Here is a 12,750-nt window from a genome sequence, read left to right on the forward strand (position 1 = left end):
TGGGACCAATTGATGCATCTTAGATGGCCGCTTGCAAGCTTTTAAGACCCCGGACGCCACTCACCAAAGTAGGATGCAGAACATTTTCTTAATAAACTTTGTTATGCCAATTGACCTAGATTGTTTCCTATTTTTTAAAGAAAGATCGTATTTCATAATATGCTACCAAGATCATTAAATATCTACCTTTCTTGTATTAGTTGGTCTTCATCTCCTTGTTCATTACTGATAGGGCTAGTAGGAAAATTTTCCCTTTTATTATATAACATAAGTTCACAAGTTTATCTTAGGTCTCGCGAAGTGTCAAAGATGGAAGGCACCCGTCTAACTTAGAGTAGGACACAGAATTGACCACACATGTGACATTTAAATTATTTGGCTTCTTTTTAAGAAAAAATTAAATATTGAGGTGATTAAAAACTATTTATGAAATGTAGCATGTAAAGAATCAATTTATGGTGCATTCGTATACCCACCACCTATTTTAAGAAAAAGAACATTGCTGTTACCTTTGACATCCTCTGTGTTCCCCTTCTCACCCTTCTCCTCCTCATATTCCTAATTCTGTGTTTATAATTCCTTTTCATTGTAATTTTTTCAAGTTTTTATTCCTAAACAATGTATTGCAATGTTTTGAACTGCATATATGTGGAATTACAATACATGTATTCTTTAGTGACTGTTATTGCTCAACATTTTATTCTTGAAATTGATCCTTCTTGTTGTGTGTAGATATATTTCATCTGTTTTCACTGTTGTATAATATTTCATTAGATAAAATTACCTCTCTACTCTTGATTCTCATTGCAATTATTTTCAATTTGAGGCAGGGATTGCTTTTTCGTTTTGTTTTGTTTTTGCTGTTAACAAGACTGTGGCTACCCTTGTTTTCTGCTGCACATGTAGCATAAGAGTTTCTGTAAGATAAATACCTAGGGGTGGACTTGTTAAGGGTACATCCACATCACTTTGATGAGATAATGTCAAATTGTTTTTCAAAGTGTTGCATCTGTTTATTGGCGTACAGTCTGTACTCTTGGCATGAATGAGAGTTCTGTTTTATATTCTCTAGTATTTGATATTATCAGACTTTGGCAGTTTTTTACATCTGGAGGGTGTAAAGTGGTATGTCATTGTGGTCTTAATATGTATTTCCCTGGTTACAAATGCAATTGCATTATCATTTCATGTGTATGGTCATTGAAGTTTCTTTTGTGAAACGCTGTTCAGGTCTTTGGACTGTTTTTCTGTTAGGTTGTTGATTTGTAGGATTGTCATTTCACTTTCTTTATGGTGTCTTTGGAAAACAGGGGTTCTTAATTTTAATATATTTGAATTTATTAATCTTTTCCTTTATGGATTTTACATTTTGTGTCTTAGTTGAGAAATTCTTCCTTGCCTTTAAAAAGCTATTGTTCCATACTGTCTTATAAAAGCTTTTTAGCATTGCCTTTCATATCAGTGTTGAATCCATGGAAATTGACTTTTTCGTATGGTATGAAATAGGTATTCATCTTCATTTGAACAGCTGAACAGTACCACTTACTGACAAATTCATCCTTTTACCACTGATACACAATGCAAGTTATATTATAAAATCACGTTTCCAGATATCTGTTTATGGGCTTTCTGTTTTTCGTTGGTTGGTTTGTCTATCCCTGAACCAGTATCACACTGTCTTAATTTTTACTGGTTATTTTTATGATTAACTGTATCAAATGCAAAGGTGCAAATCAGAAATAAGGCTTAAGTTGATACACCACTCATCCTGTTTTCATGTTTGATAGCACTGGTTTCTGATGAGACTCATAAGTACCTTTCAATTTCCTTATAATAACCTTAAGTTCAAAATGCTGAAAATTAACCTGAATTTTTCCGTTATAACCAATATACCAGTAACCTTGCAATCTTCAAATTATTTCTGTTTTTCACCATCTTGTTTATAACTATCCTCTGTTTATTTTTGTTCTGTATTTACTAAAAATCCTGTTCTTGTTTCATTGTCATTAAAACTTATACTTTCCTTACACCTAGTCATTGATCCTTGTATCTGGTCTTTTCCCTTCTCTTGACTCTTGCTTGGCACCACCTCAGATCAAGTCTTTGTTACTAGACTGTTGCCTTCGTCTCTGGTATCTAATATCTTTTATGTCTGCCTTCACCTCCCTTTGGGTTGAACTAAAAGTAAAATTTCTTTTAAATTGTTTAAAAAATATCTATATCTACATCAAAATCCATCACTTATCTAATATTTTCTAAAAATGGAAGTATTGTTAATGTTACTTGACCCAGACTTTATTTTACTTTTTGTTGGTGTTTATATCTTGTCCTGTTTAGAGGTTACTAATAGTCTTACTTGTCTTCTAATTCAAATGTGGCATGGAAAGAGGAAACAAAGGAAAATGAGAGACATAATGGCTTAAAAACAAATTTCCCCAAACTTAGTGGCTTAAAACAACACCATTTATTGTCTCATAGCTTCTGTGGGCCAGGAATCTGGGTGCAACTTAGTTGAGTCCTCTGGTGCTAGGTCTCTCATAAGGCTGTAATCAAGATATCGGCTGGTAATGCAGTCATCTTGAGGCTGAACTGGGAATGGATATGCTTCCAGGCTCACTAAAGTGGTAAATGGCAGATTCAGTTCCTCACTAGCTGTTGGCTGGAGTCCTCTCTCAGTTCTTTGTCACATGGATCTCTCCACAGGTCAGCTCACAACGTGCCAGTTGGCTTCATCAGCGGGATCAAGTGAGAGAAAGGGTGAACTAGGTGTAGCGTATGTTTAAGTCTCTTGTTCAGAGGGATGGAATTATATCCCGAGCTGCCAGAAATGTTGCCTGCTGATAACTCATAGCTGAGCTCCTCTCTAGGAACTGCCCTCAGCTAAAAAGAGATGAGTTGCTCAGGTTATCCCCCTCCCCTGGGGTCACCTGCATCCAGTGACTGGTTGATTTGTGAGTGAAATAGGCTGGTACAAAGGCTTGGACTCTCGGCCCTTGCCTCAATTTTGGAATTCTCTGAAAGGCCATTTCAGTAGGATTGATTGAAGCCTTTGTTTCAGCTGTCCCTTCAATTCATTTTCTCCTTCTGCCTAATCCAGCTTCCCTCACTCTTGTTTCTGGGAGCACTTCCCAGTAAACCTCCTACAAGCAAATCTCTGCCTCAGAATCTGTTTCCCAGGGAACCTGACCCAGGATACTAGGCATTGTGGAGCCCAGCACAGTAAGATAGAAGACTTCCAGCTTCACCTAGTTGCAGTTATGTGTGAGTGAATCCAGAGTCATTTCTCACAGATAATGTTAATCTTGGTTAATGATGTTAACCTTGGTCAGTTAGTTAAGGTGGTATCCGCCAGGTTTCTTCATTGTAAACTTTTGATTTTTCCTTTTGCAGTCAGTATCTAGGGAGAGAGATTTTGAAACTAGGTAAATAACTTGTTTCTCCTCAAACTTTTACCCACTACTTTTAGCATATAAAGTGGAGCTTGCCTACAGCAGTTAGACAAGCTTACTATGATTTGGAGTCCTGAAGGTTCAGTGGTTAAGAGCTCAGCTGCTCTAATGTGATTTTCTATTTCCCTCATTTCTTCTAATTTATTAGTTGGAATTCTTTTGTAAGGAAAAACTGTCAGCTCCCTAACCCCTATGTATTTATTTTATTCTGTGGTTTATAATCCATATTACTGTCATTTATTTTATTTCTCAGATTACTCCAGCTTTGACAATTGGGAGCTCTTTCAGGTTGGCTCCTGTGCCCTTTGACATGCCCCCATTCTTTATTGCTCACTTGCTTACTTCCTGGCACCACAAGATGCTCCACACTGAGCTTGTATTTTCCTCGCCCCAGCCCTTGGATGGGTGAGGGGGCTTTAATATTTATGGAAAATATTTTTATGCTTTATTTGAAAAGTCTGTAGCAACATACCCTTCTCCCCCCATGTACAGATCCACCTCTTCATATATTGTTAGTAAGGATGGTAGATGTGTAGAGTATGCAGGGATTACCTATGAATGGTATAAACTTTCTGTCATGAATGGTTAACCACTCCCCACCATGTATTATTAATATTGTTATGAAAAGATAGCTAACTCTTTTTCTTAGGATCTTACAACGCACGAAACTATTCTTGAGTTTCTCCTTAATCTAATCCTCTGGAGAGATTTAATACTCACATTCACCGAGATAGTATGTTCTCCAACAAACATCACCCTTTACTCCTTAGAAATCAGAAGATATTTATTTTGATCTATGTATGATGGCCATCATACAGGATTTACAACTCTGGATGTACACCTTGATATAAATCAGGTGGATTAAAGTGATCCCAAAGAGTCTCATTCGTCTTACTAGGTGATTGTTAACTTCTCTTTTGAGGAAGCTTGCTTACTAGTCTCAGTGTTTGACCTCTTCATTCAAATTATGTAAACATCTTTTGAATGTGTTTTTCCTGCCTAAAAACTTACAATTTTTACAAAGATGGGTCCTCCCAACATGTTTAATTAATGCATTGTTGCTTAGACCATGCTACCAGCCAAGAATTTCTCTTTGTTTTTAATTCTCTTTAGTGGATCTACTTGACCTAATCTTATTTCTTTAGCTTCCAGCTTGTTCAGTTATATAATCACCTACTTATTTCTGGCTCTTAGATTTCTCCTCTCATGCCAGAACTAAGCTACATGTTGATATTAACACCTTATCTTTTCTTTACCTTAAGACAAAATTGGAGACCCTTTAGGTACTTTCCCAGTAAGTCATTCCAATTAAGAGCATCTTGGATACACTAAAGATGTTATAAATATTTCCTATATGTATGTGTATATATCATTATTTCTAGGCTCCATGTCCTATCACCACTTTCTTACTTTCAATCAGCACCTTACTTCAACCAGAAGAACTAGATAGTGCCTGGCTACCACTACCGACCATTCTGACAGGGACCACAATAGTAGATCATGGACAGAGTGGGAGAGGAATATAGAACAAAATTCAAACTCATAAATAATACCAGACTTACTGGTCTAATAGAGACTGGTGGAACCCCCAAGACTGTGGCTCTTAGACAGACACCCTTCAAACTTGAATCTGAGATCACTTTCAGAGGTCAGATATTAGCCATACAATAGACAAACCTATAAAATGAATCATAACACCAGTGAGGAGTGTATAGTGCAGAACAGTTAACTATACAAGACCTAAAGGGCAGCAGTTGCTCTAAAGGAAAATTTAGAAGGAAGGTAGGGGCAGGAAAGCTGGGCGATTGGACACGGGGAACCAAGGGAGAAGAGGAGTGTTGATACATACAGGGGTTTGCAAAAAATGTCAAGAAACAAACTGTTATAAATTGTTGATCGGGAAACTGTTTGCTCCATAAACTTTCACCTAAAGCACCATAGAATGTCACCCCTTGGAAAAAAAACAAAAAACCAAAACCTTATTTCATATTAAAAAGCATATTCATATACCACTCTAAAGAAATTACTCAGTCTTCTTCATCTTCCCTTAAGCTTTGTATATTAATTGGATTCTATCCCTTCTACCATCTTTTAGGATGTCACTCCATAAGATCTTCCCTCCCATCTTTTATCTCTTTTTCCTATCCCTTGTCTGTCAGTTTGTCCTACTGTGGTGGCTTGCATGTCGCTGTGATGCTGGAAGCTATGCCACTGGTATTTCAAATACCAGCAGTGTTGCCATGGTGGGCAGGTTTCAGTGGAGCTACCAGACTAAGACTAGAAAGAAGGACCTGGCTGTCTACTTCTGAAAAAGTGGCCCGTGACAGCCTTATGAAAAGCAGCAGAACATTGATAAACAGTGCTAGAAGATGAGCCCTTCAGGTTGTAAAGCACTCAGAATATGACTGAGGAAGAGCTGTCTCAAAGTAGAGTTGACCTTAATGTGTGGATGGGGAGTGAAGCTTTTGGAACCTTCATTTGCTGATGTGGCAAGACTCAAAATGAGAAGAAACAGCTGCAAACATCCATTAATAATCAGAAGTTGGAATGTACAAAATACGTATCAAGGAAGATTGAAAGTTGTCAAAAATAAAATGGAATGCTTGAAGATCGATATCCTAGGCATTAGTGAACTGAAATGGACTGGTATTGGCCATTTTGAATCAGACAGTCTGCTATGTCAGGAATGACAAATTGAGGAATGACATCGCATTCAGTGTCAAAAAGAACCTTTCAAGACCTATCCTGAAGGTACTACGCTGTCAATGATAGGATAATATTCATATGCCTACAAGGAAGACTAGTTAATACGACTGTTACTCGAATTTACACACCAACGACTAAGGCCAAAGATGAAGAAATTGAAGATTGTTACCAACTTCTGCAGTCTGAAATCCATCAAACATGCAATCAAGATGCATTGATAATTATTGGTGATTGAAGTGCAAAGGTTGGAAACAAAGAAGGATCAGTAGTTGGAAAATATGGCCTTGGTGATAGAAATGACGCCAGAGATCGCATGACAGATTTTTGCAAGACCAATGAATTCTTCAATGTAAATACTTTTTTTCAACAACATAAACAGCGACTATACATGTGGACCTCACCACATGGAATTCACAGGAATCAAATCGACTACGTCTGTGGAAAGAGACAATGGAAAAACTCAACAAAGCCAGGGAGCGACTGTGGAACAGATAATCAGGTGCTCATATGCAAGTTCATGTTGAAGCTGAAGAAAATTAAAACAAGTCCACCAGAGCCAAAGTACGACCTTGAGTGTATCCCACCTGAATTTAGAGGCTATCTCTAGATATGACACATTGAACACTAATGACTGAAGACCAGATGAGTTGTGGAATGACATCAAGAACATCATACACGAAGAAGCAAGAGGTCATTAAAAAGACAGGAAAGAAAGAAAAGACCAAAATGGATGTTAGAAGAGACTCTGAAACTTGCTCTTGAATGTAGAGAGTAGCTAAAGCGAATGCAAGAAATGATAAAGTAAAAGAGCTGAACAGGAAATTTCAAAGGGCGACTCGAGGAGACAAAGTATTATAATGAAATGTGCAAAGACCTGGAGTTAGAAAATGAAAAGGGAAGAATGTGCTTGATATTTCTCAGGCTGAAAGAACTGGAAAAAAAAAAAAAAAAAAAAAATTCAGGCCTCGAGTTGCAATATTGAAGGTTCTGCAGGGAAAATATTGAATGATGCAGGAAGCATCAAAAGAAGATGGAAGGAATACAGTCACTGTACCAGAAAGAATTGATTGACGTTTAACCAGAAGTCAGGATGTAGCATATGATCAAGAACCGATGGTACTGAAGGAAGAAGTCCAAGCTGCACTGAAGGCATTGGTGAAAAACAAGGCTCCAGGAATTAATTGAGATGTTTCAACAAACGGATGCAGCACTGGAGGTGCTCACTCGTCTATGCCAAGAAATTTGGAAAACAGCCACCTGGCCAACTGACTGGAAGCGATCCATATTTGTGCCCATTCCAAAGAAAGGTGATCCAGCTGAATGTGGAAATTATTGAACAATATTGTTGATATCACACGCAAGTAAAATTTTGCTGAAGATCATTCAGAATAGGTTGCAGCAGTACATTGACAGGGAACTGCTGGAAATTCAAGCCAGATTCAGAAGAGGACATGGAGTGAGGGATATCATTGCAGATGTCATACAGATCTTGGTTGAAAGCAGAGAATACCAGAAAGATGTTTACCTGTGTTTTATTGACTATGCAAAGGCATTCAACTGTGTGGATCATAACAAACTATGGATAACATTGAGAAGAATGGGAATTCCAGAATACTTAATTGTACTTATGATGAACCTGTACATAGACCAAGAGACAATCGTTCGAACAGAACATTGGAATGCTGTGTGGTTTAAGTTCAGGAAAGGTGTGCTCCAAGGTTGTATCCTTTCACCATACTTATTCAATGTGTATGCGGAACAAATAATCCAAGAAGCTGGACTATATGAAGAAGAATGTGGCATCACATTGGAGGAAGACATTAACAACCTGCAATATGCAGATGATACAACTTTGCTTGCTGAAAGTGAAGAGGATTTGAAGCACTTACTGATGAAGATCAAAGACTACAGCTTTCAGTATGGATTATACCTCAACATAAAGAAAACAAAAATCCTCACAACTGGACCAATAAGCAATATCATGATAAACAGAGAAAATAATTGAAGTTGTCAAGAATTTCGTTTTACTTGGGTCTACAATCAACACCCATGGAAGCAGCAGTCATGAACTCAAAGGACGTATTACATTGGGCAAATCTGCTGCAAAAGACCTCTTCGGAGTGTTAAAAAAAAAAAAAAAGATGTCACTTTGAGAACTAAGGTGTGCCTGACCCAAGCCATGGTATTTTGAATCGCCTCATATGCATGGGAAAGCTGGACAATGAATAAGGAAGACCGAAGAATTGATGCCTTTGAATTATGGTGTTCACGAAGACTATTGAACGTACCATGGACTACTAGAAGAATGAACATATCTGTCTTGGAAAGAAGTACAGTTGGAATGCTCCTTAGAAACAAGCATGGCAAGACTTCGTCTCATGTACTTTGGACCTGTTATCAGGAGGGACCAGTCCCTGGAGAGGGACATCATGCTTGGTAAAGTAGATGGTCAGTGAAAAAGAGGAAGACCCTCAATGAGATGGATTGGCACAGTTGCTGTAACAATGGACGCAAGCATGACAACGATTGTGAGGAGGATGGCAAAGGACCGGGCGCTGTTTCATCCTCTTGTACGTAGGGTCGCTATGAGTCGGAACCCAACTAGATGATAATGTAGTAACAGCAACAATATCCCTTCTGCCATCTTCCAGGATGCCACTCCATCAGATCCCCCCCATCTTTAACCTCTTTTTTGTATTGATTTCTGTACTGATTTTCTTGCAAATATGTTAAATTATTATCTAGCCAAGAGTGAAAAAATTTTCAATCTTGCCCTTCCTCTGATCAAACTATCACCAACAAACTTCTTGAAGGAGAAACACAAACTTACATTCTCCATATTTCTGTCAGTCCTCAAGCACATTAACATTTGACTCATCTTCTACCTCTCCACAGTGAATTAAACTGCTGAGGATGCTAAAGACTGCCTGTTTGGCAAATCCAAATACTTTAGTTCTGATTCTTAATCTCTGTAGCGTTAACACTATTGATTCTCTCTCTTAGAAAGGTCTACCCTTACCCATCAATATCATGGTTCTATCTTGATTCTTCCTTCTAAATCTGATTGCTACCTTTAGAGTTTCTTTCACCCCTTTGCCTACCACTTCGTTGTTGACACTGTCTTTCTCACCTTAACCCCCTCCTGCATCCCTCATTGTAGGAATAAAGCAGACATTTCAAAAAATGTGGAATACAGAAACTTCTGTATACAAGGAAAAGTAGATTTCTTTCCTATCTGAGCCTTCCAGTTCTAATCCCAGAAGTAACCACTCAAAATAGTTCAACTTTCAGAAATCTAACCTTCCCCCCAACACAGGTATATAATTGTGTGTGACATATAACCATCCATACATACATATAAACATAGATGTAAACATACCATGCATTCAGTACTTTCTGTTGAACATGTCTTTTGAGATTTTGCTGGCTGAATAATACATACCTGTATTCCTTTTAACAGTTACATCGTATTAAGGATTAAGATTTATATCTTGAAATAAGAGGTGACACCAAGAACAGGTGATCTTGAGCTCGTTTCAGTTCTTATTAATGAGTATTTGTTAATCACCTACCATTAACAAAGGCACTGTTCTCTTGGGGAAGAAGGGGATACATAGAGTACCATAGATACATTATCCTGGCCAGTAGAGAGCTTTTTGTCTATCCAGGTAGACCCGGCATTAAAAAGTAAGGTTAGGTCACATTAAGAGCTCCAGTGGTTGGGAGTGGAAGCAGAACATGGCTTTGAGAAGTCAGCACATGACTAAATATTGAATGATTAGGGCAGATTAGACATAGGGCTGCTAGTGAGATTGGAAGTCTCCAGAGTGGAGATGAAGACCCATTTGCAGGAGAGCAGAGTAAGGACCAAGGACAAGGTCGTGGACAATCTGCACATTTCGGGGACAAAAGAAAGAGAAATGTGGAGTAGTCACAAGAACTAGTGACAAGGAGAGGCGTGAGGCATTACAGACCTCAGAAAGGAAGTGGGGTGTGGGCGGTCACCAATGTTATGATATATGAAAAAGATTAAGAGTTCAGTTTGGGAGGAAAAGCCAATGGATTCGAGATTGGGAGATCATTCTCTAGTAGTACACCTGAGTGGCAGTGTAGGATAAATTGGAGTTTTTAGAAGCATATGTATGAAAGGTAACGAGGAAAACTTCCTTCATATTAGCTATTTTCCTCATAGACTGCTTTCATATAAGTATGACCAATATTATTGGAATTCCTACCCCTAAGTGAGGAATTACTTTTATTGTTGTGTTTAACATCAAAAAGTGGTTTCTCTTTGGAAGCACGTTATATTCTTTGTAATTTTTTAGGCCTTTAAAAAAGATTAGGTTGTGTAGCCACATAGAAGATTAATGATTTGATTCTAGTTTTAGAAATAAATGTAATAAGACACTTATATCCTTTGGAGGTAAACCATCTCCAGATTTGTAGGTTAAAAATCAGGAATAATTAAGAGAAGGCTTAAGGCAAATGACAGATACTTAGTTCTTTCTTATAAGATACATAATTGGTGTACTTTCAGTTAATAATGTGTGCAATTTTAACAATAGGCAGATATATTTTAAGTTAGAAATGGGATATGCTTACAAAAATATAAATGACTATTTCAAATCAGCATCATTTATTTAGAGTGCTATGCAGGTAATTCAATTTTCACATTTATCATGGTAGAGAAAAGAAAAACAAACTTGATTTTTTTGTACCGACACTTTTTCCTCTATTGAGAATAAATTTTATTCAAAGTGGGAGAAAATAGATTTTTCTATTTCTGCTGAAGGAGCTGATGCTATTTAAAGTTGGGGCCTCACTATTAAAAGGCTGGGTTGGCTGGTTGTAGGTGTTTAATAACTTTCAGCAGTCAGTCTTCTCTGGGGGATTTTTCTTTAAAACATCACACAGAAACAGTTTTTAAATGGTTCTTTTGTTGCTATGAAATTTCTCATAGTTTGTATCATAGGGGAATGATTACTGAATGCCCAAACTCTATACCAGTTCTCCTTCAGTCCTAGGGATTAATTGGCCAGGGATTAATTTGGGTATGGCATAGTCTTTGGAAAAACATTGAAGTAACATTACCTAAAAGTTGCAATACCGACTCCATAACAATGTCTCCTGAGTTTTAGTATATGTCTTTAGATTTCCTAATAAAATATACACACATGTGTGTCAGTGTGTGCAAATGGTAGAACCCAATCTCGGTGAATTCAGTGCTTTCCTAAGGGTGTTTACATTTACCATTTATACTGATTGGTACAACCCTTTTGTAAAGAAATTTAGTAGTAGTTCTGCCTCTTAGGATCTGTCTCAGGGAGGTAGTCTAAATTATGGAAATAGGCATATGTAGGGCTGCAGACTGGCCCACAGCTTTCTTTCTGCCTGCAACATAGCTTTGGCATGATTGAATTTGGGTGGTTAACACTGATAAATTGACTCTGAGCATTAGAAGACACACTGAACTTTTAACATGTCTGATGTGAGTTGCATGCTTGCCATAACTCTAAGTACATTCGGCTTCTTTGTCAGGAATTTAAAATTCTGTTCCTTGAAGTCTCAATCATTTTTTGAGTTCTTAGTGCCCAACATTGTGCTTGGCAGCAGATAAAGGTTTCTGAGTTTCTTGGAACATTTGATGTAAAGATGTAATAGGTGTTTTCTTCCCTGCTGTGCCTCCCCCCACCTCCCTCTCCCATATATTCAAAGCACACATTAATATAATAAAGGCTCCGTAAATTACAGTCGTTAAATGAGAGTTTACTTTTGGGAAAAAAATACTTGAAGCCAGTGTTTTGCTAACTTTTTAAGCAGGAAACTCTGCCACTTACTAGCTGGGTGACCTTGTTTCACTTTTCTCTGTAAAGTAGGAGAAAAGGATAACTCCTTCATATGGTGATTGTGAGCATTAAATAAGTTTGTAAAGCACTTACCTAGCATACTGCTTGACACATAATAGGCACTCAATAAGATGGTGGCAGTTTTTATTTAGATGTGGTTCTTGACTTTCAACCTAATTGAGGACATGAGACCGACCTGCAGGTACAAAACAAAGAAGTGTAATTGGGATAGAGGGTCATTTGTAGAAGGCTCCATGGAGAAAATGGGTTTGAACTGAACCTAGAGGATTGGATAATTCTTCCATTTTTTATTCTAGATGTAATATAAATTGAAAGACATTTGGAATATTGAAAAATCTAGATTAGTGCTGTCCAGTAGAACTTCCTGTGGATGCAAATACGCTGTATCTGCACTGTCCACTGTGCTAGCCATTAGCCACATGTGACTGTTGAGCACTGGAAATGTGGCTAGGTGACTGAGGAGCTAAATTTTATTTAATATAAATTTACATTTAAAATTAAATAGCCACATGTGGCTAATGACTGCCATATCGGACAGCATAAAAGTGAGTTTAAAAATGAAATTAAGAATTTGTTTCCAAGGTCATGGAAGCTCCATAGACACATCCAAACTCCCTGAGGGACTGAATTGCTGGGTGGAGGGCTGTGGGGACCATGGTCTCGGGGAACATCTAGCTCAACTGGCATAACACAATTTATAAAGAAAATGTTCTACATTCTACCTTGGT

At 37.7% G+C, this 12,750-nt stretch overlaps 1 protein-coding gene across 2 annotated transcripts in view; it reads left to right on the plus strand.

The window, feature by feature from the left end:
- The window catches only part of UBE2G1 (ubiquitin conjugating enzyme E2 G1), a 130,268-nt gene that overhangs the window by 113,170 nt on the left and 4,348 nt on the right, over window positions 1-12,750 (plus strand). The window contains exon 6 of one of the 2 annotated variants that reach the window (XM_023731135.1): window positions 3,098-6,292. The exons of the other annotated variant lie outside the window; for it this stretch is intronic. The gene's annotated coding sequence lies outside the window, so the exon portion shown is untranslated. Of the gene's footprint in view, window positions 1-3,097; window positions 6,293-12,750 lie in introns of those variants that run through there. 2 annotated transcript variants of the gene reach the window in all.

The sequence above is a fragment of the Trichechus manatus genome, unplaced genomic scaffold, assembly GCF_000243295.1.
Source record: "Trichechus manatus latirostris isolate Lorelei unplaced genomic scaffold, TriManLat1.0 scaffold00040, whole genome shotgun sequence".
NCBI lineage: Eukaryota > Metazoa > Chordata > Mammalia > Sirenia > Trichechidae > Trichechus > Trichechus manatus.